Source organism: Ursus arctos, chromosome X, assembly GCF_023065955.2.
Source record: "Ursus arctos isolate Adak ecotype North America chromosome X, UrsArc2.0, whole genome shotgun sequence".
NCBI lineage: Eukaryota > Metazoa > Chordata > Mammalia > Carnivora > Ursidae > Ursus > Ursus arctos.
In genome coordinates, this window is record NC_079873.1 from 49176529 (window position 1) to 49204148 (window position 27620).

Consider the following 27620-nt stretch of genomic DNA (forward strand, 5'->3'; position numbering starts at 1 on the left):
CTTGAGAAGAACGAGTTGTTTTAAGGTGGAATGTTCTGTATGTATCTATGAAGTCCATCTGGTCCAATGTGTCATTCAAAGCTCTTGTTTCTTTGTTGTTCTTCTGCTTAGATGATCTGTCCATTGCTGAGAGTGGAGTGTTGAGGTTTCCCACTATTAATGCATTATTATCTATATGTTTCTTTATTTTGTTTAACAGTTGACTTATGTAGTTGGCTGCTCCCATGTTGGGGGCATAGATATTTACAATTGTTAGATCTTCTTGTTGGATATACCCTTTATGTATGATATGGTGTCCCTCTACATCTCTTACTACAGTCTTTTGTTTAAAATCTATTTTGTCTGATATCAGAATTGCTACCCCAGCTGTCTTTTGAAGTCCATTGTCATGATAAATAGTTCTCCATCCCCTCGCTTTCAATCTGGAGGTATCTTTAGGATCAAAATGTGTCTCTTGAAGACAGCATGTGAATGGGTCATGTCTTTTTATCCAATCTGCAACCCTGTGATGTTTCATGGGAGCATTTAGGCCATTCACATTGAGAGTGACTATTGAAAGATATGAGTTTAGTGCCATCATATTGCCTGTGAAGTCCCTGTTTCTATAGATTGTCTCTGCAAAATTCTGGTCTATATTACTCTTGGGGTCTTTCTTCTTTTATAGAATCCCCCTTAATATTTCTTGCAGGGCTGGCTTGATGGTCACATATTCCTTCAGTTTCTGCCAGTCCTGGAAGCTCCTTGTCTGTCCATCCATTCTGAATGACAGCCTTGCTGAATAAAGTGTCCTCAGCTGCATGTTCTCATTTAGTACTGTGAATGTCTTACCAGCCCTTTCTGGCTTGCCAGGTCTCTGTGGACTGGTCTGACGTTATTCTGATGTTCCTCCCTCTGTAGGTAAAAAAAATCTATTCCCCCTAGCTGCTCTCAGGATAGCTTCTTGGCTCTACGATTTGCAAGTTTTACTATTATATGCCGTGGTGTTGGTCTGTTTTTACTGATCTTGGGAAGGGTCCTTTCTGCCTCTTGGACACTAATGCTTATTTCCTTCCCCAGATTAGGGAAGTTCTCAGCCATGATTTACTCAAATATAGCTTCTAGTCTTCTCTCTCTCTCCACCCCCTCAGGGATCCAAATAATTCTGACATTGGAACATTTCATGGCATCATTGATTTCTCTAAGTCTGTTCCCATGGGCTTCTAGCTGTTTATCCCAGTCCTCCTAAGCCTCTCTAATTTCTGTCATCTTTCTTCTAGCTCACTAATTCATTCTACTGCCTCATTTACCCTGGCTGTTAGGGTATTCAGTTTAGACTGAATCTCATTCATAGCATTTTTAAGTTTGGCCTGATTAGATCTCATTTCTGCCCTTAGGGATTCTATATTATCACTAATATTTTTCTCAAGCCTAGATATCAACTTCATAATTGCTACTGTGAAGTCAATCTGTGACATCTTGCTTATATCCATATCCATTAGGTCTGTGGGGGAGGCCATTGTCTCTTGTTGTTTTCTTTATTGGGAGCTCCTCCTCCTAGTCATTCTATTGAGAGGTGGTTGACGGAATGTCTACAGTCCAAAGTATTAACCACAACCTAACCGAGATGCACCCATTTTATGGGGAACTTAGGGTTGTCGTCCTCTTGTCCTCTCAGCCTGTCTTCTGTGGGAGGGGCCTGCCACACTGTTTCTCAGGCAACCCTGCTCAGGCAGAGTTGCTCTGCCCCCTGTTGGGGGGCTGGGTTCAGTGGTAACAGGTTTTGGGGGCTTTTGTTCCCTGGCGGCTTTCTGTGCCTCTTCTGAGTCAGAGCAAAAATGGCCGCACCTGAATCTCTGTCCCAGAGGAAAGAAATTGCCATCTGCTCTTCACTGAGACCTCCAGAACACAGTCTCCATTTCTGTATGTGCTGCTGAAAACCACAGTGTTTTGCAGTGGTGTGTGCCCATAGCAACTCTCTCAGAGGTCAACTCCATGTCCAGGGTGTGTCTCTGCTGCTTCTAAAACTGTGAGCCACCCCGGGTTCACCCTTGCACCCCTGCAGCTTCTGGATCCTCTCTGGGCCCTGCTCTAAAGCCCTTCCCAGCTCCTACTGCTCTGTGAGTTTTTGCCTGGCCCCCGGCTCAGGAAGCTTTTGAGCTCTGGTGTTATATCACTTTCCAGGCTCCAGCTTACAGATGCTCCCTTCCCGTTCTGTTTATCTTCCGATATCTGCCCAAAGACTCACAACCCCACCCTTCCTACTTCACGACCATCAGTTTTTCTGCTTGTAGAAAACCAGATATATATTCTTACATCTCAGGCTGAATTAGTGGGTGTTCAGAATGGCTTGGTAGATATCCACCTAAATGCAGGGGACCAGTTGAAACACGGTCTCCTACTCCTCCAACATCTTGCCTATTCCCTCCTAATATCATTAAAAATATCTATAGTATGAAAGAAATTTACACATTTAATGCAATCCTTATCAAAATACCACCAGCATTTTTCACCAAGTTAAAAACTAACAACCATAAATGTGTATGGAATCACAAAAGATCCTGAATAGCCAAAGCAATCTTGAAACAGAAAACCAAAGCTGTAGGAATCACAATTCCAGACCTCAAGCTATATTACATAACTGTAGTGATCAAGATAGTATGGTACTGGCACAAACACAGAAACATAGATCAATGGAACAGAATAGAAAACCTAGAAATAGACACACAACTGTATGCACAGCCAATCTTCAACAAAGCAGGAAAGAATACCCAATAGAAGAAGGACAATGTCTTCAACAAATGGTGTTTGGAAAAAAGACAGCAACATTCAATAGAATGAAACTGGACCACTTTCTTACATCATACACAGAAATAAATTCAAAATAGATGAAAGATTTAAATATGTGTTAGGAAACCATCAAAATCCTAGGGGATAACACAAGCAGCAACCTCTTTGACCTTGGCCATAGCAAATTCTTACTAGACATGTCACCAGAGGCAAGGGAAACAAAGCAAAAATTAATTATTAGGACTTCATCAAGATAAAAACTTTCTCACAGAAAAGGAAACAACAAAACCAGAAGGCAACCTTTGGAATGGGATTAGATATTTGCAAATGACACAGCTGATAAAGTGTTAGTACCCCAAATCTATAAAATACTTATAAAACTGGACACCCCCCAAAATAAATAATCCAGTTAAGAAATGGGCAGAAGGCATGAATAGAAATTTTTCTGAAGAAGACATCCAGATGGCTGACAGACAAATTAGAAGATGTTCAACATCACTCATCATCAGGAAATAAAAATCAAAACCATAATGAATACCACTTCACACCTGCCAGAATGGCTAAAATTAACAACACAGGAAACAAAAGGTGTTGGTGAGGATATGGAGATAGGGGAACCCTCTCATATTGTTGTTGGGAATGCAAACTAGTACAGTCACTGTGGGAAACAGTATAGAGTTTCCTCAAAAAGTTAAAAATAGAACTGCTCTTTGACCCAGGAATTGCACTGCTCCTTATTTACTGAGGACACAAGATACAGAAATACTGATTCCAATTGGCACATGCTTCTTGATATTTATAGCAATATTATTAGCAATAGCCAAGTCATGGAAATAGCCCAAATGCCCATTGACCAATTAATAGATAAAGAAGAGGTGGTATATATGTATACAATGGAATATTACTCAGCCATCAAAAGAATGAAATCTTGCTGCATGTAATGATGTGGCTGGATCTAGAGTGTATTATGCTAAGTGAAATAAGTCAGTCAGATAAGAACAAATACCATATGATTTCGCTCAATGGGGAATTTAAGAAACAAAGTGGATGAACATAGGGGATGGAAAAAAAAGGGAGGGAGGGAAACCATAAGGGACTCTTAACTATAAAGAAGGAACTGGGGGCGCCTGGGTGGCACAGCGGTTAAGCGTCTGCCTTCGGCTCAGGGCGTGATCCCGGCGTTACGGGATCAAGCCCCACATAGGCTCCTCCACTGTGAGCCTGCTTCTTCCTCTCCCACTCCCCCTGCTTGTGTTCCCTCTCTGGCTGGCTGTCTCTATCTCTGTCAAATAAATAAATAAAATCTTAAAAAAAAATAAAATAAATAAAGAAGGAACTGAGGGTTGCTAGAGTGGAGGTGGACAGGGGATGAGATAAATGGGTGGTGGGTATTAAGGAGGGCACTTCCTGTGATGAGCACTGGGTGTTATATGTAAGTTGCTGGATCATGAAATTTTACTCCTGAAACTAATATTACACTATCTGTTAACTGACTAGAATTTAAACAAACAAAAAAAAAACTTGCATCAGAAACCAGGGATGTACTGTATGGTGACTAACATAATGTAATAAAAAAAACATTAAAAAATAAAATTTAAAAAAAAGAAAAAAAAAGAACAAGGAATTAAAAAAGGAAAGTAGACCAAGTCATCAGGGATGGGGGATGGGAAGAGAAGAAATCCCATATCACAGGGCCTAGTACTTTCCCATCAGCCCTTTGCCTTCTCTTGCAGGCTGACGAGGCCACAGACACCTGTCCTACATGTTCAGAGAAAAATCAATACACCCTTGCTACCTTCTCAGGAATCTATCAGGAACCAGGAGAGATGGACAGAGAACCTCTGCCTACCAGCCCCTGCACTGCTCCAGGAACCCTTTTATTCCCTCTGTCCTGATGGCCAGCTGTCCTCTGAAACTCCAGCTGTCTCTTTGTTCACCCTACCCCACTCCCAGATCTTTCCCTTCCCCATCTCTTCCTCATTTTGTTCCATAGGAGTAAAATGGGAAGTGTAGAGAAGCCAAATGTACCTTCATCACTGTTTTGGGACTGGGGAAAAAATGGAGGCTCTTAGGGAAACCAAGCTTTAGGATTATTTGAGTTGGACATTGATCATGACCTAAGCTCTGTAACCTACATTCTTTGGTTGTCCAGCTCTATCCCCAACTCCCAACATCCTCCCATTACCAAGGCCATGAAGAACAAAGAACTGACTATACAAACTCATACTTTTGGCTTCAATGTCCTCAAACTGAGGATCATTCCTTCCCTATCCATCCTTATCTTCTAACAGCCCAGTCCCTGACCCCCTGAACCCTAGCCTAGTTTGCAGAATAATATCAATGAAAGCACCAAAGTAGCAACAATCAGGTTGTGTATGGGGTGGTGGGGAATGTGAGGAAGAAGAGAAGAAATGGCTTGTTGGTGGGGGCCTACTTATGGGAGACAAAAGACACTGGGTAATGACTCTAATCACTGCCTCTGATGAGTTGTTATGAGCAGTTTCTCTCTCATTCAGAGGGGAGCTCTGAAAGCTCAAGGATAAAGAGCAATTTAAGAGTTCCATCATTTTCCCTTTTGTGAGTACCTGTGTCACTCACTGACTTTCATCCCACTTCCCCTCACCCCATCTTTCTTCCTCCTTTTCCCTCCCCTTTGTTTCTCTCCTCAGCCCTTAACTGGCCATTATATGGATTGAAGCATAGTTGAGGGGAATTTAAACACGTTGAATACAGTTTTCCCTTTCTGTTTTTTTTTAAAACCAGGAAAGTTTCTTTCTAGAATGGACCAGATTGTGTTGTTTTGTGGTCCTTAATAAGGCTATCTAGAGTTCAGCTACATTTTACTTGAATTTGATCTTCAATTAGTTTTTCTAGGATTCAGTTGCCCTAATAAAAGAATGAAGAAATGGGAGAGATAGGACAATTTAGAAGGGTGCCTTAAAGGTTAGACTGAGAGTTTGGTTTCAGGTACTAGGCAAGGACTGGCACCATCTGCTAATGAGTCCCCCAAACCAGGAATGACTTCAGATAGTAACTGTAAGCTAGTTATAAACTCTGAGGATCAAACTCAGAGAATGTTTAGCAAATCTCTGTGGGCCACTTATGCCACTAATGATACCCCACCCCCCTTATAACCCAGTAGGTCCTGGCCTGTGAGCTTCCGTAAAAGACTATGGGAAGTCAGGTTGTGCCTCCTTTCCTCACCCATTGGTCCCTGCTATCACGGCCCTCAACTGGGGTTGCTGAAGGAGAGAGGTTAGTCTGCAGGCATTATCAATGACCTTGGTATCTGTGCACAAGATCCAAAAATAGCCGGTCCCAGGAGGCAGGCCACAGACCCTGGATGAAAAGTGGAGGGAACACAGGGGCTGGGAAAGAAGTGTGATGCAGGACCTACAAATAGGTAGGAAGGAAGGAAGAGCCACGTTTTGTGCATCTATCTTGGCTTTCACCAAGAAAACAGTGGTAGTGATATAGTTACCTAGAGGGATAGATTCATAGAACTAGAAGGACCCTTGGAGATTATTTAACTTATTCTAGACCATCCCATGGGCACCAACCCAGTAGCTGATCTCAGAGGAGTTCCACTGTTAGCATACTGGGCTTTCATGGAAGTTGTCCTTGTTGAAAATCACAAATCTAGGGATGCCTGGGTGGCTCAGTCAGTTAAGCATCTGCCTTCAGCTCAGGTCATGATCCCAGGAACCTGGGATTGAGTCCCGCATCAGGCTCCTTGCTCAGTGAGGAGCCTGCTTCTCCCTCTCCCTCTGCCTGCGACTCTGCCTACTTGTGTTCTCTCTCTCTCCAACAAAAAAATAAAATCTTAAAAAAAGAAAACCACAAACCTAGTCCAACCCAGTGTTACAGATAGCAAAGGAAGGCCCAGAAAGAACTCAAATCGCAGAGTGCACAGGAAGCTTGTCCAAGGTGACATAACAAAGTAACTTCACCCATATTACATTCAGAATGACTCTGGCAAATCAGCAGCCCTTGAAGCATTAATTACACAACAATAGCTCTGTGGGTCCCAACCATAGACACCTCCTTGCCTCCCTCAATAAGCTATAATCTGCATATCACCTCTCTCAGAGAAAGTATATCTGTCAGCACTAAACACATCCCAGGTTGTTCCACACTTCTCCCTGTGTCTATTGATTGCACTCCACCATGAAATCGTCAGATAAACCAGGGATCCCAAGACAGATAAGGAAATTCCATTATTTAAGTGTGTGTATCTGTGCTTATTTTCAGCTTATTTCTATTTCCTCATTTCCTAAGCAGTAAAGGTTAAGCCAAGCAGGAGAAGAGAAATAATAAAGATCAGAGCAGAGATCAATGAATTAGAAAGCAGAAATATAATAGAGCATATCAATGAAACAAGAAGCTGAATCTTGAACGAATGAATAAGATCAATAAACCACTGGCCAGACATATCCAAAAAAAGAGAAAGGACCCAAATTAATTAAATTATGAATGAAAAGGGAGAGATCACAACAAACACCAAGGAAATAGAAACAGTTATTAGAAATTATTAGCAACAACTATATGCCAAAAAATAAAGCGAACTGGAAGAAATGGATGCCTTCCTGGAAATGTATAAACTACCATGACTGAAACAAGAAGAAATTAACAATCTGAACAGATCAATAATCAGTAACAAAATTGAAGCAGTGATCAAAAACGTCCCAAAAAACAAGAGTCTAGTGTCTGATGGATTCCCAGGGGAATTCTAAAAAACATTTAAAGAAGAAATAATACTTATTCCCATGAGGCTGTTTCAAAAAAAAAGAACAAAAAATAGAAACTCGTTCTATGAGGCCAGCATTACCCTGGTCCCAAAACCAGGCAAAGACCCCATCAAAAAAGAGAATTGCAGACCAATATCCCTGATGAACATGGATGCCAAAATATTCAGAAAGATCCTAGACAATAGGAACTGACAGTAGATTAAAAGGATTATCCATCCAGAGCAGGTGGGATTTCTCCTTGGAATGAAAGTGTACTTCAACATTCACAAATCAATCGATGTGATAGAACACTTTAATAAGAAAAGAGATAAGAAACTTAACGATCCTCTCATGTGATGCAGAAAAAGCATTTGACAAAATACAGCATCCATTCCTGATTGAAACCCTTCAGAGTGTAGGGATAGAGGGTACATTCCTCAAATTCATAAAAGCCATCTATGAAAAGCAAACAGCAAATATCGTTCTCAATGGGGGAAAGAAAAGGAACATCACAGGCCCACTCTCACCATTGTTGTTCAATAGACTACTAGAAGTCCTAGCAACAGCAATCAGAAAACAAAAAGAAATAAAATGTATTCAAATTGGCAAAGAAGAAGTCAAACTCTCTTCACAGACGACATGATACTTTATGTGGAAAACCCAAAAGACTTCACCTCCAACTTACTAGAACTCATACAGCAATTCAGTAATGTGGCAGGATACAAAATCCATGCACAAAAATCAGGTCCATTTCTATACACTAGCAATGAGACTGAAGAAAGGGAAATTAAGGAATCAATTCCATTCACAATAGCACCAAAAATCATAAGATATTTTGGAATAAACCTAACCAAAGAGGTAAAGGATCTATACTCTAGAAACTACAGAACACTGGTGAAAGACATTGAAGAAGACACAAAAACACGGAAAAACTTTCCATGCTCATGGAGCGGAAGACTAAACATAGCTAAAATGTCTATGCTACTCAGAGCAATCTATACTTTCAATGTCATCCCGATCAAAACTCCAATGTCATTTTTCAAAGTGCTAGAGCAAACAATCCTAAAATTTCTGTGGAACCAGAAAAGACCCCGAAGAGCCAAGGAAAAGTTGAAAAAGAAAAACAAAGGTGGGGGTTTCACGTTGCCTGTTCTCAATCTATACTACAAAGCTGTGATCACCAAGACAGAATGGTACTGGCACAAAAAAAGACACATAGATCAATGGAACACAATACAGACTCCAGAAATGGACCCTCAAATCTATGGTCAACTCATCTTTGACAAAGCAGGAAAAAACATCCAATGGAACAAAGACAGTCTCTTCAATAAATGGTGCTGGGAAAATTAGACAGCTATATACAGAAGAATGAAACTCAGCCATTCTCTTACACCATACACAAAGATAAACTCTAAATGGTTGAAAGACCTCGATGTGAAACAGGAATCCATCACAATAATATATGAGAATATAGGCAGTCTCCTCTTCGACATAGGCCACAGCAACTTCTTCATGACACGTCTCCAAAGGCAAGGGAAACAAAAGCAAAAATGAACTTTTGGGACTTCATCAAGATGAAAAGCCTCTGCACAGCAAAGGAGTCAGTCAACAAAACAAAGAGGCAACTCACAGAATGGGTGAAGATATTTGCAAAAGACACTACAGATAAAGGGCTGATACCCAGAATCTATAAAGCACTTCTCAAACTCAACACCCAAAAAACAAATAATCAAATCAAAAAATAAGCAGATGATATGAACAGACACTTTTACAATGAAGACATATGAATGGGGAACAGACACATGAAAAAATGTTCAACATCATTAGCCATCAGGAATTCAAATCAAAACCACATTGAGAGACTATGGACTCTGGGAAACAAACTGAGGGCTTCGGCAGGGGTGGGGGAGGTACTGGGATAGGCTAGTGATGGGTATTAAGGAGGGCGCATATTGGATGGTGCACTGGGTATTACACGCAATTAATGAATCATGGAACATTACATCAAAAACTAAGGATATACTGTATGGTGACTAACATAATAAAAAATTATTATAACAAACAAACAAACAAACAAAAAACCACATTGAGATACCACCTTACACCAGTTAGAATGACAAAAATTGACAAGGCAGGAAACAACAAATGTTGGAGAGGATGTGGAGAAAAGGGATCCCTCCTACATTGTTGGTGGGAATGCAAGTTGGTACAGACACTTTGGAAAACAGTGTGGAGGTTCCGCAAGAAGTTAAAAATAGAGCTACACATGACCCAGCAATTGCACTACTAGGTGTTTACCCCAAAGATACAGACGTTGTGAAAAGAAGGGGCACATGCACCCCAATGTTCATAGCAGCATTGTCCACAATAGCCAAACTGTGGAAGGAGCCGAGATGCCCTTCAACAGATGACTGGATTAAGAAGATGTGGTCCAGGGGCTCCTGGGTGGCACAGCGGTTAAGCGTCAGCCTTCAGCTCAGGGTGTTATCCCGGCGTTATGGGATCGGGCCCCACATCAGGCTCCTCTGCTATGAGCCTGCTTCTTTCTCTCCCACTCCCCCTGCTTGTGTTCCCTCTCTCGCTGGCTGTCTCTATCTCTGTCAAATAAATAAATAAAATCTTTTAAAAAAATGTGGTCCGTATATACAATGGAATATTACTCAGCCATCAGAAAGGATGATTACTCAACATTTGCATCAACATAGATGGAACTGGAGGAGATTATGCTAAGTGAAATAAGTCAAGCAGAGAAAGACAATTTTCATATGGTTTTACTTATTTGTGGAGCATAAGGAATAGCAGGGAGATCATTAAGAGAAGGAAGAGAGAAATGAAGGTGGCGGAAACAGAGGGGGAGACGAACCATGAGAGCCTATGGACTCTGGGTAACAAACTAAGGGTTTTAGAGGATATTGGGGTGTGGAGATGGGCTAGCCTGGTGATGGGTATTAAGGAGGGCACATACTGCATGGAGCACTGGGTGTTATATGCAAAGAATGAATCATGGATCACTACATCAAAAGCTAATGATGTACTATTTGGTAACTAACATATCATAATAAAAATTTTAAAAAACCACAAAACAGAAAAACCCAAGGGTCCCAAACTTCTTGTCCTGTGTATTTTTTATTGTTTCACATGACTTCTGCCTTCTCTGTTCCTCCTTTCCCCCCCGTGAAAGGAAATTTCTGTCTTGTAATTTCTTTCAACAGACTTACAGATTCCTAAGTGCAGGAGCCTACATTAATCAGTCCTCTCTGGTCTCATCTCCAGTTGCTTAGCACAATGCATCACACCAGCAGATTCTTCGCAGTAAGCCAGGGTAAATGCCTTGGCATTAACTAGAAAGCAACACAGCTGCCATAGGAAAATCCAAGTGACATCAAAGAGGTCCCTGAGTTTTTAACCCTTCAGAGACCTTGACTGTCTAGAAACACTGCAGCCATTGAAAGCCTATTTTTGTTGAATGGACTTCAGTCATATCTTAGCCAATGAAAGAAAAGGAGTAGAGTGGCATTTTAGTTCCCCTGTAGCGGCCCATTTTCAAGATGTTATAAAACTCTGATTCTACAACTCTCATAAATACAAATGTGCAAGAAACCACAGCCTAGTTTGTTTTAATTTTTATTTTCACTGGTCTAATGGGTCTTTTGAGATACCCAGTGAAGTCCAACTTTCTGGTTTTACAGATGGGGAACTTGAGGCTCAGAGAGATGCTGGGACTTCCCTAAGGATACAACATAAATGGGTTACAGAATCTCTCAATTCCTTGTGCAAACTTCTTTCAATTCCACAAAATCAACAGGTGGTTGTCATCAACCTCATCTTAACCTGGGATCAGAAAGAGCTCAGCGTAGATTAGCACAGTGTCTCCTTTCACATGGAGGGGGCATATTTTGTTTGTTTGATAGGAACATCCTGTCTTTGACTATCAGGCACACACACACACACACACACACACACACACACACACACCCTTCTTGTCAAAGGAAGGTGTCTCCAGCTGTGCACACTGAACCAATCTAGACTTTCAAGAGCTCAGACTTCCCTCAAGGTGTCCAGCTGGAACAATTATCCTGGAGTTAAACGCACATTTTTTTCCAACCTATTAGTTACCCAGAGAGGCTGCTTTTGCAGGCTTCCTGTGTAACCATTTCTTGCTAATCCTGAGCCTTCAACCCAGGGAATCACAGAGTGGTATAGTGAAGAGTCTGGACATGAGATCCTCCGGGGTGTCAGGTTCTTTCTGTTCTTTAAAAAACAAACAACAACAACAACAACAACAAAAACCAAAACAAAAAAGCAAAAAAAGCAAAACCTGATGCCTTAATTTAGGACTCTGAATGCTCAACATCTGAAAATGCCTATTAGCTTTATAGTATAAGTTCCCACATGAAGTTTGATTATCCCTCACAATATAGCAATCAAGTGGTTCTTTGACCTTTTTTGTGCTTAGGGGCTTCTAGTGACCCCCCACTACTTCCAGGCTATTCCATTTTATCATTGAATACATCCAAGCCTTGCTAAATGTTAAGTGGGATAATTTGTGTAAAATACTTAGTGAAATGACTGATACACAGTAAAAGCACTCCTTCCTCCCTATTAAAAAGGGATTCCTTATAGTAAGCTTAATTCTGCCTCCTGGTGGCTTCCAGCCTGTTGAATTCAGACCTATCCTGGTTTCTCCTTTCTGGGCCACACAAGACAAATGTAATTCTTTTTCACATGACAGCTTTGTAGACATTTGAAGAGAGTACCCCTGCCCTGCTTTCCTTCATCCACCATAATTCACTGTAAGACTACTCTCCATCCATCCAGATTTCATCTTCCTGCTGTGGCTTAAGGTTGGCCTCACTTTCCACAAAATCATGGCATTTTCACCAGAGGTTGTCACCAAGTCTCGGCCTGGAGAGTTGGGCCTACAGAAGTGCTCTTACCCTGTGGCCTCCAGCCCCTTATGCCACAAGCAAAGAGTGATAGGAGCTCAACACCTCAAGGCAGCCAAATGGTGAAATGTCATGAGATTGGGGCCCTTATGGTAGCCAACAACTTTCTTCAGCCATTGGCAGCTTCCGCATCCCCTGCCCTTGGCTGGGCAATATCCCCACCTCCTCTCTTCCCCATTCCCCTATCCCATCCCCAAGGGAGGACTCTTCAGGAGTGGGTAAGATTTTACACCACATCCTTAAATCCATTAACCTCCCTTGGTGAACCATGCAAACTGGTTTTTGGCCCATAACTCGCACCAGGTGGGCATCCCTGCTCAACTCTCTACTCTGGCATGCCCCAGGGTATCTCCAGTCTCTGCCACTTTCTCCAAACTGGTGGCATAATTTGGCTATTCCCTTAGGGGCACTAGCATTGGTTTGGTTAGGAGCAGGCAGCAGGATTTACCTTGTGAGCAGGAGTGGCAGAGCTCGGTGGGAAGACTGGATCTGCAAGTGGAGGGGCTCTGCACCTAGGCTGCACTTTCTCAGAAAAACTGTGCCACGATTAGGTCCCACGTCCCGCGCAGAGTGGGGCCGGATGGCCACACTGACTGGAGACCAGCAGCTGGCACGGAAGTGGCTTCGGAGGGAGTACGCCTGCGGCTGAGCTCTGGTGGGCGCCTCTTTGCCACCCCAAGCAAGAGAGCTGCAGTGTTGATGTGATCCCCCTCTGTCCCGCAGCCACACTTCCTGGGGCCACGGCAGCACCAGCAGAGATGCACTCGGAGCCAGCTAGAGGTTAAAGAGATCTTTACTCAAAGGAGCCTCCCCCAGCCGCTGCCTCTGGCCAGCTACTTGCCGTAGGGGCGGCGTTCCTAGGGTCACAATTGACGGAAGATGGAGCCTAAGAGGCAAGCGAAGGGAGGGGTGGGGCTTGGGGAGGGGGAAGGGCCCCAACCCTGAAGTTCAGATCTGAAATCTGTGGCCAGGCTGGAGGAGGCTGGCCAAAGGCCAATGCAAACTCCTTCTAGTGCTCCCCAGAAGAGGTCTTGGAAACCTCGCTATTCCAGGGGTGTAGTCTGGCGCGTCCCAGCAAAGGTGAGCGCCAGGGCAAGGGCGTGTCAAACCGGGCTGCTCTGGAGGGAGCTAATTCCTTGCCCACTACGCCCCCCTCCCCCAACCTCGTACTGTGACTGCCTGTTCTCTTCAGGCAGTTCTGTCTGTTTGGCCAAACTACAATTTTTAACCCAAACATTCCATAGGCCAAATTACAGAGCTCCCAGAAACAAATGGCTGGGATGGCGGGTTAAGGGGTACTACCATTTGCAGGTCAAGCTGAGGGGCCAGCACCCCCCACCCAAGGGCCACACGGACCGCCACACTGTCGCCTGGGGCCCCTGCCTCCAGTCCCTGGGAGGCCTGGAAGACTTGAGGGGAAGAGGAGGTGGAGTGGGAGGGTGCTACCAACTGTAGACAACCGTTTTCCTGGATCCATTCAATCCACTCTTAGCTGTTTCCCAGGTTTCCATATCCCCAGGAGGGCAGATTTCCCCCTTGTTAGTCACAATGCGCATTTACCCCACCCCACCCCCACTCCTTTTTTATTAGCTCTGTAATCACAAGCTTCCAACCAACAAGCCTGGGCAGTTGAGAAAAAACAGGGCTGGAATGCAGTGGGCCCAGGAACTTGGATGGTGCTTTCCCTCAGCTCTCACCAGGTGTGTACTAAGACAAAGGATCTTGCCTCCTGGCTGGGGAAATCTGTACATGAGCCCTTGCTTGTTAGGTGGGAGGGACTGACATTAGAATTTGGCAGGAGGGTTTAATGGACACACCTCTGTTTTTAAATAGAGAAATTAGGCTAATTTACCTGGCATTTATACTAATAAATCTGTATAATATCCCACAGGGAAAAAAATTTCCCACATATCACTTCGGCCCTCTGAAAATGTCATTGTACAATGGAAGCAGTTATGTGAGGCAACATCCCCTTGATTCCCTTGAAATTCTGCCAGAAGACAGAAAAACAGCCATCTGTGACAAATGAATAAATCAAACAAATTTATCCTAGAAGTTGCCATGGAGATACCATGTTGGTGTTGGCTTCCAAGATAGCCTGTCAGCTCTGCAGGGAAGCCAGATCTGGGGCTTCCCTCACATCTCACTTCACGGACTCCTTTCCTACCTCTCACTGCCCACCTCCTGATCCTAGTCTTCCTGCCAGGATATGTAAGTAGTTGATGGGAGACTGAAAGGACCTCACCACCTCCAAACTGAGCAGGGCACTTTACCACCTTGGAGCCTCAGTATTCTTCATCTGTCAAATGACCACAATAAGAAGACCTTCTTCACAATATTTCAGAAAGGATTCAATGCATTGGTCTATGCCTGGTCCATAATCAGAACTCTGTAAGTGCTTGATTCTGTTCCCTTTCCAAAATGAAAGATAGTGCCTCTGAGATACCCTGTTGTCATACATGTCCCATCGCTCTTGATGAAGGCAGAGCCAGATCACCAGTGGTTAACTACACTCTGAAGGAAAGGGCCTGGCCTCCTGCTTTAGAAGCAGGTCTCTTTACTCTTTTCATAGGGTCTGTCTTGATGAGCTCAGATTAGAGGCTACATGCTTCCTACATGCACTGTGTAGTGGCAAGCACACTTTTGAAAATACAGACAAGAGTATTTTGATTGCTCTATTTCTATTTATCATATTCACCTTGATAATAACAACAATAACAATAACAATAATTCCTGTGCTGAATAACAGCCTCTGCAATGGGGAAGGAGACAGAGATGGGAGTAGGAAGATTATTTTTTTTCTGAGAAAGGCTTTTCTAGATTCTGCCCATGTGGAAACGTATTTTATTCAGCTGCTTGCCGCCCAACAGGCCCTTACCATAAGAATTACTTCTGTTTCAAGATTCCTAGGGGAAAAGCCATTTGAGAAGTAAAAAGAAAAGAAAACAAAATAAACAAAACAAAACAAAAAACAAAACAAAAACAATGGACTCCTATGCCAAGAAGCAAAACGACTATGTTCCATGGGTGACACAAAGATGGGAAAGGCCCAGATACTGCCTTTAAGGAACCTCTGTCAATCCAGGAGATAAGGTAAATAAGCAAACAACAGTTGCCACACCTAACATCTTCTGCATCTCATTTTCCACTATAGAAAACTGAACTAACATTTTGTAACCAAATTGCTACTACAGACTTTTCTTATCAAAAGTTAAGCAGTGCATATATCCTATATTCCCAAGCCTTTTGCCACAGCCTTGTTAATACTTGAAAGGGATTCATTGACTATGGTCTTCTCTGCTTATATTCAAAACAGTGCATTAGTGTTACTAATGAGTTGTTGAGTACCATACTGAACAGACCTTGGTCTTGTTTCTAAATTCCATATGGGCCAGCTGGTGTTATATAGAGAAAAATCTATGCCTTACCTGTCATCTTGCCATTTTCCTCCTAGGTTCAAACCTGTGTCTTACCCCTTCCATTAGCCTTAAAATTTAAACCTTTTCTAGTAGACTGAATAATGGCTTCTCAAAGATGTCCATATCTTAATCCCTGGGACTTGTGAATATGTTAATTTATGACAAAAAGATAACTAAATTAAGGATTTTGACATGGGGAGATTATCCTGGATTATCCAGGGGGCCCCAAAATGCAATTGCATATATCCTTGTGAGAGGGAGACAGAGGGAGATTTTACACACAGAATAAAATGATACGAAAATGGAGCAGCAGAGAGAGATTTGAATATGCTGACCCTGAAGATTGGACTAATGAAGGTACAAGACAAGGAATTCCAATTGCCACCAAGAACCAGAAGAAGCAATGAATGGATTCTCCCCAGAGCCTTCGGAGGAACAACCCTGACAACACCTTTATTTTTTTTAAATTAACATTGTTTTTATTATAAAAACAAGGTATTCAATAAAACCAATTCTATGCATCTCCATTTTATTGATTATTTGGATCTCATCTAATTAGAATATAATGCCAGCACATAATTGTTTCTAAACTCTGGTCATCTCATTGGTGGGAATGAGGGTGCTGAGCTCAACCCTATTCTTTTTTTTTCTTTTTTTTATACTGATTTTTTATTTTATTATGTTAGTCACCATACAGTACATCCCCGGTTTCCGACATAAGGCTCGATGATTCATTAGTTGTGGATAACACCCAGTGCACCATGCAATACGTGCCCTCCTTACTACCCATCACCGGCCTTTCCCATTCCCCCACCCCCCTCCCCTCTGAGGCCCTTAGTTTGTTTCTCATAGTCCATAGTCTCTCATGTTTCATTCCCCCTTCTGATTACCCCCCCTTTCTTTATCCCTTTCTTCCCCTACTGGGAATGGGAGAATATATTTGCAAATGACACTACAGATAAAGGACTGGTATCCAAGATCTACAAAGAACTTCTCAAACTCAATACACGAGAAACAAATAAACACATCAAAAAATGGGCAGAAGATATGAACAGACACTTTTCCAATGAAGACATACAAATGGCTAACAGACACATGAAAAAATGTTCAAAATCATTAGCCATCAAGGAAATTCAAATCAAAACCACACTGAGATACCACCCTACGCCAGTTAGAATGGCAAAAATAGACAAGGCAAGAAACAACAATTGTTGGAGAGGATGTGGAGAAAGGGGATCCCTCCTACATTGTTGGTGGGAATGCAAGTTGGTACAGCCACTCTGGAAAACAGTGTGGAGCTCCCTTAAAAAGTTAAAAATTGGGCTACCCTATGATCCAGCCATTGCACTACTGGGTGTTTACCCCAAAGATACAGACGTAGTAAAGAGAAGGGCCATATGCACCCCAATGTTCATAGCAGCAATGTCCACAATAGCTAAATTGTGGAAGGAGCCGAGATGCCCTTCAACAGATGACTGGATTAAGAAGTTGTGGTCCATGTAAAAAATGGAATATTACTCAGCTATCAGAAAGAACGAGTTCTCAACATTTGCTGCACCATGGACGGCACTGGAGGAGATAATGCTAAGTGAAATAAGTCAAGCAGAGAAAGACAACTATCATATGATTTTTTTCTGAGGAAAAGATCGATGATTCATTAATTGCATATAACACCCAGTACACCATGCTATACGTGCCCTCCTTACTACCCATCACCACTCTACCCCATTGCCCCACCCCCTTCCCTCTGAAGCCCTCAGTTTGTTTCTCATAGTCCATAGTCTCTCATGCTTCATTCCCCCTTCTGATTACCCCCCCTTTCTTTATCCCTTTCTTCCCCTACCGATCTTCCTACTTCTTATGTTCCATAGATGAGAGAAATCATATGATAATTGTCTTTGTCTGCTTGACTTATTTCACTTAGCATTATCTCCTCCAGTGCCGTCCATGTTGCTACAGATAAAAGACTGGTATCCAAGATCTACAAAAACTTCTCAAACTCAATACGTGAGAAACCAATAAACAAATCATAAAATGGGCAGAAGATATGAACAGACACTTTTCCCATGATGACATACAAATGGCCAACAGACACATGAAAAAATGTTCAGAATCATTAGCCATCAGGGAAATTCAAATCAAAACCACACTGAGATACCACCTTACACCAGTTAGAATGGCAAAAATTGACAAGGCAAGAAACAGAGGAGCCTGATGTGGGGCTTGATCCCAGAACGCCAGGGTCACGCCCTGAGCCAAAGGCAGACATTAATGACTGCGCCACCAAGGTGCCCTGAAACTGGACCATTTTCTTATACCAAACACAAAAATAAACTCAAAATGGATAAAAGACCTAAATGTGAGACCTGCAACCATGAAAATCCTAGAAGAAAACATGGGCAGTAACTTCTTTGACATCAGCCCTATCAGCTTTTTCTAGATATGTCTCCTGACGCAAGAGAAACAAAAGCAAAAATGAACTACTGGGGGGGGGGAGGAGTTAAGATAGTGGAGGAGTAGGGAACCCCTTTTTCAGCCAGTCCCCTGAGTCAAGTTGGATAGGTACCAGACCAGCCTGAACATCCACGGAATCAGCCTGAGACACAGGAGGATACATCTGGATCTCTACAAATGAACATCTCCGGCACTGAGTATTGAGGTACGAAGCGGGAAGCCATGAAACCGCGCACAGACATCGAAAGATAAATGGAAGGGGGAGGGAGGCACCACGTTTTAGCGCCGGGAAGCGGTAGCCACCTGCACTGGGGGAGCGGGTGGACTCACGGACCGGCACCCGCGAGAGAGCAGACAGAGACCTTGAGCCGGGGAACGCGCGCAACCAGACTGAGGGCCAGAGAGTCAGAGCGCATGGGGGCGCCTGGCGGCTGGCAGTATTAGAAACACAAAGGAGAGAGACACGATGGCCCTGGAAGTGAGGGCCCTGGAAGTGAGGCCCTGGAAGTGATGTGTGGGGCGCACATCCCGGGACACTGCAGGGTTGAGCAGCACCAGCAGTAATGGAGTTAAAGTGGACAGAACATCAGTGGAGAATGGGCTGCAATCCTTCTGTTCTGTGACAGAGGCTGAAATTCGGCCGCTGCTGCTCTGACACTCAGAAGAGGCACAGCAGACCACCAGGGAAAGACGCCAGAGAACAAAAACCTGGAAATACCGGCTCACAGTGTGCCAATTCCCATCCCCCCTTGCAGGGGACATGGAGACTCTACCCAAACAGGGTTGCCTGAGTATTGGCAAGAGAGGCCCCTCCCCCAGAAGGCAGGCTGAAAAATCACGAAGCCCACATCCCAGGGTGCCTGGGTGGCCAGTCCTTAAGCGTCTGTCTTCAGCTCAGGGCGTGATCCCGGCATTCCGGAATCGAGTCCCTCATCGGGCTCCTCCACTGGGAGCATGCTTCTTCCTCTCCCACTCCCCTGCTTGTGTTCCCTCTCTCGCTGGCTGTCTCTCTGTCACATAAATAAATAAAATCTTAAAAAAAAAAAAGAAGCCCACATTCTTAAGATCCCTATAAAACAAGGGCACACGGCCTGGGTCCTGGTCAATAATTTGGCTCTGGACAACCCCGCAACCTCTCCTCATCAGAATGACAAGAAGGAGAAATCCCCCCCAGAAAAGAAAACACAATGAGTCTGTGGCTTCTGCCACAGAACTAATGGATATGGATATAACTAAATTATCAGAAATGGAATTCAGAGTAATAATGGTCAAGATGATAAGTAGACTTGAAAAAAGTATCAACAAAAATGTTAATGAGAATATAGAATCTCTAAGGGAGGAAATGAGAGCGAATCTGGCAGAAATTAAAAATTCTATGAGCTAAGTGCAGTCAAAACTAGAAGCTCTGACAGCCAGGGTGAATGAGGCAGAAGAACGTATCAGTATCAGCGAATTAGAGGATGGGTTAGTAGAAGAGAAAGCTAAAATAGAATCTGGACTCCAAAAAATCCACGCTCAGGAATGTAGGTTATGCAAGATTACTGACTCAATGAAACGTTCCAATGTCAGAATCATCGCCATCCCCAAGGGGGTGGAGAAAAACAGAGGTCTAAAAGAGATATTTGAACAAATTGTAGATGAAAACTTCCCTAATCTAGCAAAGGAAACAAACATTCATGTCCAAGAGGCAGAGTGGACCCCTCCCAAGCTCAACCACGACAAACCTACACCCCGTCACGTCACAGTGTGACTCGTAAATATTAGATCTAAGGATACAGTATTGAAAGCGGCCAGGGCAAAGAAATTTCTCACGTACCAAGGCAAAGGTATCAGAATTACGTCAGACCTGTCTGCAGGACCTGGAATGAGAGAAAGGATTGGGAGGGCATTTGTAAAGCTCTTTCAGAGAAGAATTTGCAGCCAAGGATCCTTTATCCAGCAAGGCTGTCATTCAGAATGGATGGAGAAATAAAGACCTTCCAGAATCGCCAGTCATTGACCAATTTTGTAACCACAAAACCAGCCCTACAGGAGATATTAAGGGGGGTTCTATAAAAGTAAAAAGGCCCCAAGAGTGATACAGAACAGAAAGTCACAATCTATAGAAACAAAGACATTACTGGCAACATGGAATCATTAAAACCATATCTCTCAATAATCAGTCTCAATGTAAATGGCCGAAATGCTCCCATAAAACACCACAGAGTTGCAGATTGGATAAAAAGACATGACCCATCCATTTGCTGTCTACAAGAGACTCATTTTGAACCTAAAGATACATTCAGACTGAAAGGAAAGGGATGGAATACCATCTTTCACACCAATGGACCGCAAAAGAAAGCTGGGGTAGCAATTCTCAAATCAGACAGATTGGATTTTAAAGTAAAGACTGTAGTTAGAGGCACAGAAGGGCACTATAGTATTCTTAAAGGATGTATCCAACAAGGGGATATGACAATTATCAATATATGTGCTCCCAACAGGGGAGCAGCAACATACACAAGCCAACTTTTAAGCACAATAAAGAGACATATAGTTAAAAATACACTAATAGTAGGAGACCTCAATACTCCACTATCAGCAATAGACAGACCACCTAAGCAAGAAATCAGCAAAGAAACAAGAGCTTTGAGTGCCATACTCGACGAGTTGAACTTAATAGATATATATAGAACACTACACCCCAGAACCAAAGAATACTCATTCTATTCTAATGCCCATGGAACATTCTCAAGAATAGACCAGGTTCTGGAACACAAAACAGGTCTCAACAGATACCAAAAGACTGAAATTATTCCCTGCATATTCTCAGACCACAATGCTCTGAAATTGGAACTCAACCACAAGGAACAATTTGGATGAAACTCAAACACTTGGAGACTATGAACCATCCTGCTCAGGAATGACTCGATAAACCAGGAAATCAAAAATCAACTTAAACAATTTATGGAGACCAACAAGAATGAAAACACAATGGTCCAAAACCTTTGGGATACTGCAAAGGCAGTCCTAAGGGGGAAATACATAGCCATCCAAGCCTCACTCAGAAGAATAGAAAAATCTAAAATGCAGTTTTTATATTCTTACCTCAAGAAGCTGGAGCAGCAACAGAGGGACAGGCCTAATCCACTCATGAGGAAGCAGTTGACCAAGATTAGAGCAGAAATCAATGAATTAGAGACCAGTTGTACAGTAGAGCAGATCAACAGAACTAGAAGCTGGTTCTTTGAGAGAATCAATAAAATTGACAGACCACTAGCAAGACTTCTCCAAAAGAATAAAGGACCTACATTAATAAACTTATGAATGAAAAGTGAGAGGTCACAACCAACACCAATGAAATTGGAAGGATTGTTAGAAACTTTTATCAACAGCTATATGGCAATAAATTAAGCAATCTGGACGAGATGGAGGCCTTCCTGGAAACCTATAAACTACTAAGTCCGAAACAGGAAGAAATTGATTTTGTAAACAGGCCAATTAATTTTGAAGAAATTGAGTCAGTGATAAACAACCTTCCAAATAACAAAACTCCAGGCCCAGATGGTTTTCCTGGGGAATTCTACCAAACATTCAAAAAAGAAATAATACCTATTCTCCTAAAGCTAATTCAAAAAATAGAAACAGAAGGAAAGCTACCAAACTCATTCTATGAGGGCAATATTACCTGATCCCCACACCCTGCAAAGACCCCATCAAAATGGAGAATTACAGACCGATTTCCCTAATGAATATGGACGCCAAAATCCTCAACAGGATACTGGCTAATAGAATCCAACAGTACATTAAAAGGTTTATCCATCATGACCAAGTGAGATTCATCCCTGAGATGCAAGTGTGGCTCGACATTCACAAATCAATCAATGTGATACATCATATCAACAAGAAAAGTCTCAGGAATATATGATCCTCTCAATTGATGCCGAAAAAGCATTTGACAAAATACAGCATCGTTTCCTGATTAAAACCCTTCAGAGTGTAGGGATAGAGGGTACATTCTTCAATTTCATAAAAACCATCTATGAAAAGCCTACAGCAAATATCATTCTCAATGGGGAAAAGCTGGAAGCCTTTCCCTTAACATCAGGAACACGACAAGGATGCCCACGCTCACCACTATTATTCAACATAGTACTAGAAGTCCTTGCAACAGCAATCAGACAACAAAAAGGGATAAAAAGTATCCAAATCGGCAAAGAAGAAGTCAAAATGTCTCTCTTCGCAGATGACATGATACTCTATATGGAAAAAACAAAAGAAGCCACTCCCAAACGATTAGAAGTTATAGAGCAATTCAGTAATGTGGCGGGATACAAAATCAATGCTCAGAAAACAGTTGCATTTCTATTCACTAACAATGTGACTGAAGGAGTAGAAATTAGGGAATCCATCCCATTTATAATAGCACCAAACACCAAACGTTACCCTGGAATTAACTTAACCAGAGATATAAATGATCTATATTCTAGAAACTATAAATCACTCTTGAAAGACATTGAGGAAGACACAAAAAGATGGAAAAATATTGAATGCTCATGGCTTGTAAGAATTAACATAGTTAAAATGTCCATGCTACGCAGAGCAATCTACACTTTCAATGCTATCCAAATCAAAATACCAATGACTTTTTTCAAAGAACTGGAACAAATAGTCCTTAAATTTGTATGGAACCAGAAAAGACCCCTAACCGCCAAGGAATTGTTGAAAAGGAAAAACAAAGCTGGGGGCATCACATAGCCAGATTTCAAGCTGTACTACAAAGCTGTGATCACCAAGACAGCATGGTACTTGTGCAAAAACAGACACATAGAACAATGGACAGAATAGAGAACCCAGAAATGGACCCTCGGCTCTTTGGGCAACTAATCTTTGATAAAGCAGGAAAAAACATCCAATGGAAAAAAAGACAGTCTCTTCAATAAATGGTGCTGGGAAAATTGTCCAGCTACATGCAAAAGAATGAAACTTGACCACTCTCACACCATACAAAAAGATAAACTCCAAATGGACAAAAGACCTTGATGTGAGACAGGAATCCATCAAAATCCTAGAGGAGAACATAGGTAGCAACCTCTATGACATCGGCCAAAGCAACCTTTTTCACGACACATCTCCAAAGGCAAGAGAAACAAAAGATGAAATGAACTTGTGGGACTACAGCAAGATAAAAAGCTTCTGCACAGCCAAGGAAACCATAAAAAAAAAAAAACTAAGAGGCAGCCCACGGAATGGGAGAATATATTTGCAAATGATGCTACAGATAAAAGACTGGTATCCAAGATCTACAAAGAACTTCTCAAACTCAATACGTGAGAATCAGATAAACAAATCAAAAAATGGGCAGAAGATATGAACAGACACTTTTCCAATGATGACATACAAATGGCCAACAGACACATGAAAAAATGTTCAAAATCATTAGCCATCAGGGAAATTCAAATCAAAACCACACTAAGATACCACTTTACGCCAGTTAGAATGGCAAAAATAGACAAGGCAAGAAACAACAATTGTTGGAGAGGATGTGGAGAAAGGGGATCCCTCCTACATTGTTGGTGGGAATGCAAGTTGGTATAGCCACTCTGGAAAACAGTGTGGAGGTCCCTTAAAAAGTTAAAAATTGAGCTACCCGTTGACCCAGCCATTGCACTACTGGGTATTTACCCCAAAGATACAGACGTAGTGGAGAGAAGGGCTATATGCACCCCAATGCTCATAGCAGCATTGTCCACAATAGCCAAATTGTGGAAGGAACTGAGATGCCCTTCAACAGATGACAGGATTAAGAAGTTGTGGTCCATATATACAATGGAATATTACTCAGCTATCAGAAAGAACGAGTTCTCAACATTTGCTGCAACATGGACGGCGCTGGAGGAGATAATGCTAAGTGAAATAAGTCAAGCAGAGAATGACAATTGTCATATGATATCTCTTATCGGTGGAACATAAGAACTAGGATGATCGGTAGGGGAAGAAAGGGATAAAGAAAGCGGGGGTAATCAGAAGGGTGAATGAAGCATGAGAGACTATGGACTCTGAGAAAAAAACTGAGGGCTTCAGCTTGGACGGGGATGTGGGAATGGGATGGACTGGTATGGGTAGTGAGGAGGGCACATGTTGCATGGTGCACTGGGCGTTATATGCAACTAATGAAGCATGGAGCTTTACATCGGAAACCAGGGATGTACTCTATGGTGACTAACATAATATAATAAAAAAACATTAAGATAAGTTAAAAATAGAGCTACTCTATGATCCAGCCATTGCACTACTGGGTATTTACCCCAACGATACAGACGTAGTGAAGAGAAGGGCCATATGCACCCCAATGTTCATAGCAGCACTGTCCACAGTAGCTAAATTGTGGAAGGAGCCGAGATGCCCTTCAACAGATGTCTGGATTAAGAAGATGTCGTCCATATATACAATGGCATATTACTCAGCCGTCAGAAAGAACGATTACACAACATTTGCAGCAACGTGTACAGGACTGGAGGATATTATGCTAAGTGAAATAAGTCAGGCAGAGAAAGACAATTATCATATGGTTTCACTCATTTATGGAACATAAGAAATAGGAAGACTGGTAGGGAAAGGAAGGGAAGAATGAAGGGGGGGTAAACAGAAGGGGGAATGAACCATGAGAGACTGTGGACTCTGGGAAACAAACTGAGGGCTTCAGGGGGGAGGGGAGTGGCGGATTGGGATAGGCCGGTGATGGGTATTAAGGAGAGCCCATATCGCATTGTGCACTGGGTGTTGTATGCAATAATGAATCATGGAACATTGCATCAAAAACTGGGGATGTACTGTTGGTGAATAATATAACAAAATAATAATTATTTTAAAAAAATGAACTACTGAGGCTTCATCAAAATAAAAGTCTTCTGCACAGTGAAGGAAAAGGCATCCTACAGAATGGGAGAAGATATTTGCAAATGATACATTTCATAAAAGGTTAATATCCTAAATATATAAAGAATTTACAAAATTTAACACCCAAAACACAATCCAATTTTAAAATGGGCAAAAGACACGAACAGATTTTTTTATTTAAATTCCATTAGCCAACATATAGTACATCATTAGTTTTAGATGTAGTATGAACAGATATTTCTCCAAAGAAGACATACAGGTGTCCAACGGACACATGAGAAGATGCTCAACATTACTTGCCATCAGAAAATGCAAAGCAGATCTACAATAGTTATTACCTCACAACTGTCAGAATGGCTAAAACCAACAACATAGGAAACAACAGGTGTTGGTGAGGATGTGGAGAAAATGGTACCCTCCTGCACTGTTGGTGCATAGTCTTTCAGGGGGCGAGGGGATGATGATGGAGAGCTGACAGGAGGAAGCACTCCACAAAAGAAGTGGTGCAATATCCTTGTCAGTCAAAGCCCAATAATCTGAAAGAGAGGGAGGGAGGAGGAAGTAGAGAAAAGGACAAACATGCCCTATCTCCCTTTGCTGTTTTGGGGTGAGCCATGGTGACTACAGTTCTTTAGACTGGGCCAAATACTTCAACCAAACTCATGCACCAAATTTAAATACCACCACGTTTTTAAAAGGTTTATTCATTTATTTGAGAGAGAGAGAGAAAGAAAGAGAGAGAGAGAGAACACAAAGAATGGGGGGAGGGGCAAAGGGAAAGAATCTTCAAGCAGACTCTTCACTGAGCATGGAACTTGATCCCATGACCCATGATGTCATGACCTAAGCTGAAACCAAGAGCCAGATGTGCTTAACCTGTTGAGCCACCCAGGTGCCCCACCATCACCTTTGATAATATTAGAATGACTCCAGGAGCTACTGCCTTGTTCTCAGGCCCAAGAAGACTATGGGATTGGCACCTGGGGAACAGGGAATGTACTAGTTACCTGAGGGATAAACTTTACCTATACCTTTCCTCACAGGCTGATCTTCATTAAAACAGACACCCGGTGTTCTGGGCTCTTTGGTTAACCCTAATTGGGTAAGAGCTCCCACTTCATGGCATTCTCATGCCTGCCTTCTATACTTAGATTCATATACCTGTAAAGTCAGGCCAAGCATTACTCCTATGTAGGTATGTAGGAAGCTGGCTTGGTTCAAGCTCTACAAAGATAATTTTTGCACAATAAGAACCTTGACTTAGGAGTCTGGGGAATTGAGTTCAAGTCTTGATTGTGTTACTGAATGGCAGTAAGATTTTGGGAACATCATTTTCTTTGTCTGGGCCTCAGTTTCCCTACCCACTGTAAAATAATGTAAAGCAAGAAATTCGCAAATGTTTCTTCCAAGTGTAAAGTTATTTGTGTCTGAGAAAAAATTACAGTAGAAAAGATGAATGTGAGATATTAACAATTACTTTCTCAAAGCCAGCTGTGAGTCCCCATTGAAAAAACTGTTTTGGGGATGGAGATGGCCGTTTTTTCTGGATCTGTTTCCACGGGAAGAGAATCAGTGACTACTCAGGGCAGTTTACAAATTTGTTGGAAAACAAATTGCTTGGTTGCATAAGCAACATCTTTGATTACCAAAATTGGAGTCAAGAAGACTTGTGTAAACGTAGTTGGTTAGGTAAGGGGTAGAGGAGGAGAGGATGACTGTATTTCAACCCTCCAGAGAGAGCCCTTATAGGGTCTATCAGCTCCTTCCCTAAAGGCTCATTCTAATAAATGGATGACAATGGAGGATTCAGGACTTACTAGATGGCCGTAGGGGCACATTAAGGGAGGCAAGAGCACAGAACTGGGGCAGTGACACACTTCATCAACTTCACATTTGGGCCCCAAACTGGCCATAAGAGAGACCTTGGCAGTTTAAAAGTCCTAGCAGTGGGTCTCTCTCTTCTTCCTTCCTTCCTTCCTTCCTTCCTTCCTTCCTTCCTTCCTTCCTTTCTTTCTTTCTTTCTTTCTTTTTCTTTCTTTCTTTCTTTCTTTTTTTCCTCTTTCTTTTTTAATGGCAAGTTCTCTAAACCAACTGTCCAGCATTAGAAAGAAAACACAAAGAAAACCAAGTCTTATTCCCCACTCCATCACACAAAGAGCAAGACTGTGGGAGTCTGTGGAAAATTGCTGCCTGGTCAGACCAGGTCTTTTTTCTCTCATGTCCTTCTCTGATGATTTCCCATCTCTGGTCTGACCAGGTCTTTCTCCATAGGGATCAAATCACACATTTCCAGTATGCTTCTGGCCATATACCTGTGACCTAGGGGAGGGGAACGGGATAATAACTTTCCCGACTGCTCTTGAGGAAGTAGGTCCTTGGTGCCTGATTTACAAGCAGTCTGGTTGTTTGGGATCATTTAGGGCTCCCAG

At 42.3% G+C, this 27620-nt stretch overlaps 1 protein-coding gene across 2 annotated transcripts in view; it reads right to left on the bottom strand.

Moving 5' to 3' along the window:
• Positions 1–13233, bottom strand: part of ARHGEF9 (Cdc42 guanine nucleotide exchange factor 9) — a 427917-nt gene extending 414684 nt beyond the window's left edge. Inside the window, exon 1 of one of the 2 annotated variants that reach the window (XM_048213365.2) lies at positions 12888–13233. The gene's annotated coding sequence lies outside the window, so the exon portion shown is untranslated. The remainder of the gene's footprint in view (positions 1–12887) is intronic. The other variant, XM_057312109.1, reaches the window with a different exon arrangement.
• Between the last annotated feature and the right edge of the window lie 14387 nt (positions 13234–27620).